Source organism: Triplophysa dalaica, chromosome 20 (assembly GCF_015846415.1).
Source record: "Triplophysa dalaica isolate WHDGS20190420 chromosome 20, ASM1584641v1, whole genome shotgun sequence".
Taxonomy (NCBI): domain Eukaryota; kingdom Metazoa; phylum Chordata; class Actinopteri; order Cypriniformes; family Nemacheilidae; genus Triplophysa; species Triplophysa dalaica.
In genome coordinates, this window is record NC_079561.1 from 11,933,492 (window position 1) to 11,942,200 (window position 8,709).

The window sequence follows — 8,709 nt, forward strand, 5'->3', positions numbered from 1 at the left end:
GCGCTCTGTCCCATGAGGGGAGCTAGGGCAGCCTCCACGAGTTTGGTAAACGGCAGTACTTTTGTACTGGTACGCCAGTCCCTCGCGAACCATAGGAACGGTCGATGTCGAGGAAGAATGAAGAGGTAGAAGTACGAGTCCTTCAGGTAGATTGTCACGAACTAATCCTGGTGATAAACCCTAGCCAGGATGCGCTTCTGCGTCCGCATCCTGAGCGGCAACCTGTGGAGGTGCTTGTTCAGAGAGCGCATGTCCAAAATGGGGCTTAGCCCCCCACCTTTCATGTGAACGATGCAGTACGGGCTGTAAAACCTAGGAGACATCTCGGCTAGAGGGACGGGTGACCTCGGACCTTAATACGGAAGCATTCTGCCCTCAGACTGAGGTGTGGAGAATGCCCCAAACCTGGGCGGGCGTCTGGCGAACTGGATCACATATCCGAGATGAAACGTTCTCTCTAGCCATCGTGAAGGGCTGGTGCGCTCACAAGCTCCCAAGTATTGTGACAGAGGAACAAGAGGGACGATCTGCTTCACTGTCCCGTGGGGTGGGGGGGTTCGGTGGCTGGCAGAGCGCTCACCTCTCGCATGGAGGACGCTCTGCGACTTAACTGCTTATTGTCGCCAGCGGACGCAACGTCCAGTGGAGGTGATACCTCTCGGAGATAATAGGTTCTCAGATCAAACCCCAGTCTGCCTCTCAAAACAACATCGAGAGACCGACTGAAAGGGAACACTATACAGCAAGGTTGAACACATTACCACAATTAGGATAGTTCATCCAAAAATTCTACTGTCATGGATTACTCACTCTCTAGTTGTTCCAGACATGTATAATATTTTTTGGTTTGGCATAACACAGAGAAAGATATTTGGAAGAATGTTAGCCACTAAGATTTCTGGGGCACCACTGACTACCATAGTAGGATAAAATAAAATGGTAGTCAGAGGTCCCCCCGAACTTTTTGCTTTCCTAAATTTCTCAAAATATCTTCCCATTGTGTTCAACACAACAAATAATACAATTATTCTTTCTACTATGGTAGTCAATGATGCCCCTGAGATGTCCGTTGCTAACATTCTTTCAAATATCTTTCTCTGTGTTCAACAGAAGAAGGAATTTTAAACAGGTTTGGAACAACTTGAGGGTGAGTTAATGATGACAGAATTAACATTTTTGGGTGAACTGTCCCTTTAAAATGAACCAACAATGACAGCATTTCTGTTCAGCTTGTATTAATCTTTGTTAATGTTAATGTCAAATATGCTTACACAGTTTTAATAAAAAGTTATACTATAGTATATAGTACTTAACATTATTATAACATTAGTTACTGAACCAACATTAATAATACATCTGCAAATCCGATGTTTTCAAAAATGGACAAAAATATGAAAAACTATTGTTCGCCGTTAGGTCATGAATCTTGAAATTAATAATATTATAATAACATAATAATACTACTATTATCATGAACTATGTAATAATATTAAGTTCTTTATGTAGAACAAAATAAAATGTTGTCCTTATTTTACTAATCATTTTATATACAGAATCTTTTTTTTACATTAATTAAAAAAATCACATTTTAAGTTATTAAAAAAGTTAATTTACATAATTAAAAACAGATAATTAAATCACATAATTAAAAACAGTCAGTTTCGAAAACGGAACTATTTTTTTCCGTACAGTTACACAGGCAGTAATGAATGAAGCCTGACAATGAGTGATTAAAATAAAAAGCACAGATTAGCGTGTGATCATACTATCTTATTAACTTCAATAAATGTCATTTCAGTTCTTCATTAAGCTTGGTCTAATGGGTCACTAATTTGTGTCTATTAAAATTGCAATTCATTTTGTGTTGTATTATTTGCAGAACATCGACCAGGCATATGGCAGTATGATTTATCACGTATGCCAGCAACATGTTTCTGATGAAAGTTCATTGAGAATGCTTACTTTAGACAGTAAAGCCAGATCAAACTTTTTTTATAACAAAAATGTTCCTTCATGTGAGAGTTCTTGAGAACTATAGGGAGGAGAAAGTGGGTTTTATCCTCTCACATACATTACAACTTCATCTGGGCTTCCAGACTTTGGTTAATTTACCATATTTTTTCAGTACAAATATGGAGCAAAACAACTGATAAATATCGGGAAAACCTTTTTTTGAAGACATCAAGTGAAACATGTGAAATACAATAAAAAAACTTGTGAAGACATTATAAGTGATCCTGACTTGCAAAAAAAAACAGGCTCATAAATCAGCCAATAAAGGTTTGTGTCAGAGTTAGATTTAGGAGCTAGTGGATAAAAATATCATCAACCAAGTTTGAAAACTATGAGTCTAACCTGCGTGTGTCTGTGTGTAAAGTGCCACAAGTAGAAAGGTGTAACAGTTTTATTACAGCATTATTAACCACAAAAAAACATATTATCAATGAATAGAGTTTCCTCTCCCTTTGGCACAGCCAAGCAAAGCCATCGCAGACACTGGCCGTGCCATCACCTAACCCACATCCAGAAGAAAGATAGATCTTCAAGTGCTGAATATCATTAGACCAAATTATTTATGGCCCGGAGACTAAAGCTCATTTATGAGCCAGAAGTCTGTTCCAAAACGGAAAAAAGCAATACGGTAATAGGAAAAGCAGTTGGTAGGACTAAGTGCTGTGGTATTTCGGGAATTTATCATGAACACATCAAAACACACTTTATAGAGAAACAGACATGGGTCATTCATACAGTGCCGTATCCATTTCCAATACCTGTTACATTGATGATTATGTCATTTCCTTTGAGGTTTTGGTTGAAGTGACATTATCAACCAAATAAAGTGTCTGCTAAATGACTAAATTAGGATATGATGTGTGTAGTATATATTACTTAATAAATGACAGTTTTTTTCATTTAAGAAGTCTTTTGCCACTTGGTTAACTAGGCAACATCCCCCAAACAAAAATACTGAAATGACTACAAATGTACCACATTCCCTCAACTATGATTTGCAGAAAAGTGAGTTTTCCAACACATCCCACGAGTGTAATGTGATGGTGGACATGCATCGAATGACCCACATAAGAAGAGATCTTAAATAGTGTGTGTATTATGTCTGATAGTTCATACACACACACCATACGTCCAATGTTGCATTAACAAATAAGCTTCACCGCACCTTTTACACGTTAAACCACAAAGGCAAACTAGGTGCCCTCACTGACACGACTGACAGATAATCGACAGCCGACGACTTCTCAAAGGCCACACCTACCTGGAAAGCCCGATCCACCCAACACTGTGAGCGGGTGAGAGGGGTCACCCACGTGGGGTCAGGCTGTAGCCTTTACTCTCGCGTCGCGCCGCTTCACTTTACATGGCAAACGCACCTGACGCGCAGGGGGTCGGTCGCGTTCGCCGCGGACAGACGGGCGTCACGGTCGGTGGCCACACTCGCGGCCCCCGCTGCGCGTATCCGCGGAGGAAGATGATGATGAAGGAGGAGGAAGAGGAGGAAAAAAAGCCGAGGAAGAGAAAGCTGAACACTTTCACCTTGTTTGCAGACTCCACTCGTTGCCCCTCTTCATTAATATGTAATCCAGCAGCTCTCTCTGTAACCTCGCGGTGACGTCCAACTCAAAAGCACACGCGTAAAAACACAGCAACGCCGCCAACAAAATATGAAAATACAAGAAGCTTTCATAGGCAGTCAAGCAAAATGGCGACTTTAATACGAAGGAGGAGTAAAAAAATCCACGCGCTGTTGCTAAAGGAGGCACGGGGATCTGTTTAGTGCAGTAATCTTCCACATCCACGAGGGCGAGAGAAGTGAACGCGCAGCCCTTCGATTCCCCGTCCTTACCTCGGGATTTTGCCGTGTGTTTTTTCCATACGAATATTATCTCCGCGGCCGTGTACAGTAACAGTATTGGCGCTGGGTCACGCGCGTATCCGCCGCTGACAGTTGTGACCACAGTCGGCAGGCAAGTTGCAAACTCTCGCGTTATTATTTATGATCGTTCATTTTGATATCAGTGCGGTCGTTTAGGTGTTCGTGCTTAATAAAGCTCCATCCTCAATGTAAGCGTTTGATGCGGCTCGACGTCACGCCGCTCGATTATGACGAAATGGGTCATTCTGTGCAACATTATGACGTCGTATGGTTCTCTGAGTTATGAAAAACATATTTTGTTTCATTTTTTTAATAACACCATATTTGAATTTTACGGATTGCCTACAGTTATAAAGCAATTTAGTGGATATTTGTTCTGTTTATAACTGAGTTTGCTGACCAAACAAGTTTGTTAAGAAATTGATGAGAAAAAAGGCTAGTTACATGTAAAATATATGAAATATAAAGCAAGAGTTTAGCTTTATTTTTTTCTGAAAGAAGAAATATTACTGCAATGCAAATATGTTTAGTATTCCTGTTTATATTCCTATAATGTTAATACTCCCAAGTAAGGTGCTTGTGGTCTATTTTTAACCCTAACATTAAGTTCATTAAGGGAAAAGTTCAAAACGGATGTCAAAACGTCATGAGGTCATAAGTGAATGTAGCATATTTGACCTCAAACTATGACGTAATGTAACTAAGCATTATTACTCTGGCGACCAATAGGGGGCGGCAAATGACTGCTTTTCAGAGGCATTCACTGCGACTTAAATTCTGTCTCTGAGAAACCTCAAAAGAAATCCTCATTTCATGTCTGTAAATGGCAAAATTAGACAACTTTCTGTTGTGAAATGCATATTTTGCCCCAATTATGTCAACTGCTTTTTATCCTTTTGTAAGATAATTTTGTTCCTCCTTTTAATTCACACATAACTTTATTTACAGAAAGACCTGTTTGTTGTTGCCGTTCCTCTTGCCTTTTCTATCCGTCTCATGTAAGTTCAATCTCATAAAAACATCCCCTAGAGACCATTAAAGTTAACTATTATAAGACAGCGGGATGGTTTTATGACAGATGATATCAGGTGATGACCACTTTAAATGTCCGTGTGCTGCGCAGAGCTGTCTCTCAAACCATCACTCACAGATCTTTAATAATGCAAACGTAACATAAATCTAAACCCTATAGGCTTTGAGATTTTGTATTGTGTTAATAGGCTATGTGTCAGAGTCAGACACTAACGCAATCCACTACAGCAGAGATGGAGCAGTCCAGTTTAGAAGTAATTGTAGAAAAAAATATTTAAAAAAGACCAAACGGTGCACAACCTCACTGTCATTGACTGGTGAGGTCCAGGCTACTGTGAAATGGGTTACGAAGCACTCTGACATAATGGGCAGTTCATCTCATTTGGACACAAACCCTGACCTGTGGGAAATGTTAGCAGTCCAGCTGCACCATTTCACGCCATGAAATGACACATAGCAAGTGAAGCGGTGTGAAGAAATCCCTCGGCTCAGACGAACTTCTCACTGATGAAATCCAAGAATAAGACGTGGCTTTGTTTGCCGTTGAGACTTGAAGAGCATTCGTCTTTTTCTTTGATCAGTTTAAGCAGGTTCCTTTACAAGTTGAACCTAAGTTTGCAGAGAGAACCCTTAATTCATCTACTAGTAAACTCATTATTAATCATAATTAATTCAGTTGTTTTTGTAAAGTTGTCACTTTAAAAATAATTACATTATTTATATTCATATAATACAATAAAATTGTTCTATAATAATAGTCGTACTACTACTAGTTTTAGTAGATATTACATTTAATGATGAATTACAAAGATAAAAATAATACAAATTACATAGTAGGCTTCCTCTACTTTCTCTTTTTCTCTCCATCTCCTTATTACCCTTTCTTTTCATGTAATGCAGCCCAAAATTAATGATACGGTTGAACACAGGTCAACAGACCATAAATCTATTTCCATTGGTTCTGATTTATGGAATAAACGTGTGTTGCTGATGAAGCAAAATGGTGTAATAGATGTTGAACACCATTAAGATTTCTCATCGCTTACTAGTCAACTGCACTTGTGAGTCCTCGTGAGAGAGAACAGAGGTAAATGATAAGAAACTGGACCTGGTGTGTGATAAAGAGATGATCAGCCAGACACATCTTTCATCTCACACAGTTGGAGTGGGTAACATGAGTTTTGTGGAGCACAACATGAACAAAGTCCACGAGGAAAGCTCATATATATCACAATAACAGCAGTTCAGGGATGCCATATAAAACGATTCAGGCACAGATCTACGTGTAGGATAAAGATTAAGTACCCTCTGGATACAGGCCTCTAACTGCCCTCCGTACTGTCACAGTTTGATAGGTTAAGCCATGTGGCAGCCAATGAGGCGTAAGCCCTCAGCTCCTGCTCTGTCATGCAAGGTCACAGGCTGCTATAATGTGCGCGTCTGTGTTTTAAACACGCAGGTTTTTATGCAGCTGCAACACTCAAATTGTCTAAAGTTCACTGTTTGGATGGATATAACTTTAGAATAAGAATGTTGTTTTTTTATTTATACCATTGTCAGGTTAACAAGTATGAGGTTTAAGGGTTTTGTCCAACAGACTTCCATTATCGAAAGTGCCTTAAACTTGATTTTTGATTGTTCTAACAAAGCAAGGCACACGCTAAAACGAGGCTTTTTCTTTTAGTGTTAATAAAGACTTTCGAGTTAGTTGTACAAACAACATTCCTTTAAAGCCTGCTACAGATTGTCATAATTTGAGAATGAAATGCACATAATATTGAGTCTAGCTAATAAGAAATGTGTCTTAACATCTACAGCTGTCTGTGTCAGACTGTGGAGACACAGAGAGACTGTGTGCTCAGCAGAGCCGTGACACATCATCTGTGTGCTTGAGAAAATGAAAACGTGCATGCATTTCGTAGGAGATCATGGCTCAGTTTCACAGACAATTTCACATGTAATTTTAACCCAGCGTTGGGTCAAAAAGGGGCAAAGACACTGGGTTAAATTATTCCAGAAATTGTTTCTATTTGAACCAGTGGGTTTAAAGAACTCAGTATTAAGTTAAATTACAACCCAATGGCTTATTGTTCCTTTTTGACCCAATGCTGGGCCAAAAAAAACGATATTTAGCTCAAAATTTAGATTTACATTTAAATGCACACACACACACACACATGTGAACTTATGTATAAAGTATCTCACAGAAGTACATACAGCTTGTATAACAGTGTACATTTGCTGTATGGGGGGTCAGCCTGTCAGTACTCAGACCATACACCGCACACTGCATCAAATTGGTCTGCATGGCTGTCGTCCCAGATGGAAGCCTCTTCTAAAGATTATGCACAAGAAAGCCTGCAAACAGTTTTCTGAAGACAAGCAGACTAAGGACATGGATTACTGGAACCATGTCCTGTGGTCTGATGAGACCAAAATAAACGTATTTGGTTCAGATGGTGACAAGCGTGTGTGGCGGCGACCAGGTGAGGAGTACAAAGACAAGTGTGTCTTACCTACAGTCAAGCATGGTGGTGGGAGTGTCATTGTCTGTGGCTGCATGATAACGACCCCAAAAGAAGCTGAGGGTGAATCTGATGGATTGGCCAAGCATGTCTCCAGACCTAAACCCAATTGAGCATCTGTGGGGCATCTTCAAACAGAAGGTGAAGGAGCGCAAGGTATCTAACATCCACCAGCTCCATGATGTCGTCATGGAGGAGTGGAAGAAGACTCCAGTGGCAACCTGTGAAGCTCTTGTGAACTCCATGCCCAAGAGGGTTAAGGCAGTGCTGGAAAATAATGATGGCCACACACAAAATATTGACACTTTGGGCCCAATTTGGACATTATCACTTAGGGGTGAACTCACTTTTATTGCCAGCGGTTTAGACATTAATGGATGTCGTGATTCCGCAATCATCTCATGTTTATTCTTGGTTTTGCAGCGGAGTCATGGCATAGCCTTAGGGTTTTGTGTGAAAAGGACATGGCTTTGTGTATATATTGGCTGGCCATGTGCCTTCTCATGCCTCGTCTTCACATGTTTAATCCCTGTCACCTGGTCCCTATTCATTTTTAATTATTAATCAATTAATCCTTTGTCTGTTTCCCCTTTAAATAGTCCTCTTGTTTCATTGTCCGGTGCTTGTTCGCTTTGTTCTGTGCCTCAGTCTTGTCGTGCCTTTCCTGTAAAACGGTATTTGCACCTTTCCTTGTCCGTTTTAGTGTGACGTTGTGTCGAGCTTTGTTTTAGTTGTCTATATAGTATTATTTAGTCCTGTCCTTGTTTCCCCCTGGTGGATGTTTGTTTTGATCCTGTTTTGTCCGTCAATAAACCTGTCCGTACCTGCCTGCACTTGGGTTATTCTCCTTGCAAAATCATAACAAATGGCTGTGTGTTGTTATTTTAAGGGGACAGCAAATATACACTGTTATACAAGATGAACACTCACTACTTTATACTGTAGCAAAGTGTCATTTCTTCAGTGTTGTCACATAAAAAGATATTTACTAAAATTTGAGGGGTATACTCACTTCTGTGAGATACTGTATATATACATGTATATAAATATTTAATATACACACACACACACATATAAAGATTTTTAAAAAAATTATAATAAATTAAAAAAATGTTGGTAAATTGGATTTTTTTTTAATTAAGCCATTTTATATCTTAGTTTTATTTTACTGACAACTTGTTTCAATCACAAAACAACAGAAAAAATAAAAAAATTATGTTTGACAAATTTTTATTTTGAAAACTATTCCAAAATTCACAC

General features: G+C 39.4%; 1 protein-coding gene across 5 annotated transcripts in view; it reads right to left on the reverse strand.

Moving 5' to 3' along the window:
* Positions 1-4,244, reverse strand: part of znf512b (zinc finger protein 512B) — a 55,329-nt gene extending 51,085 nt beyond the window's left edge. Inside the window, exon 1 of one of the 5 annotated variants that reach the window (XM_056733023.1) lies at positions 3,275-4,244. The gene's annotated coding sequence lies outside the window, so the exon portion shown is untranslated. The remainder of the gene's footprint in view (positions 1-3,274) is intronic. The other 4 variants (XM_056733022.1, XM_056733021.1, XM_056733020.1 and 1 more) reach the window with 4 other exon arrangements.
* Positions 4,245-8,709: the final 4,465 nt, after the last annotated feature.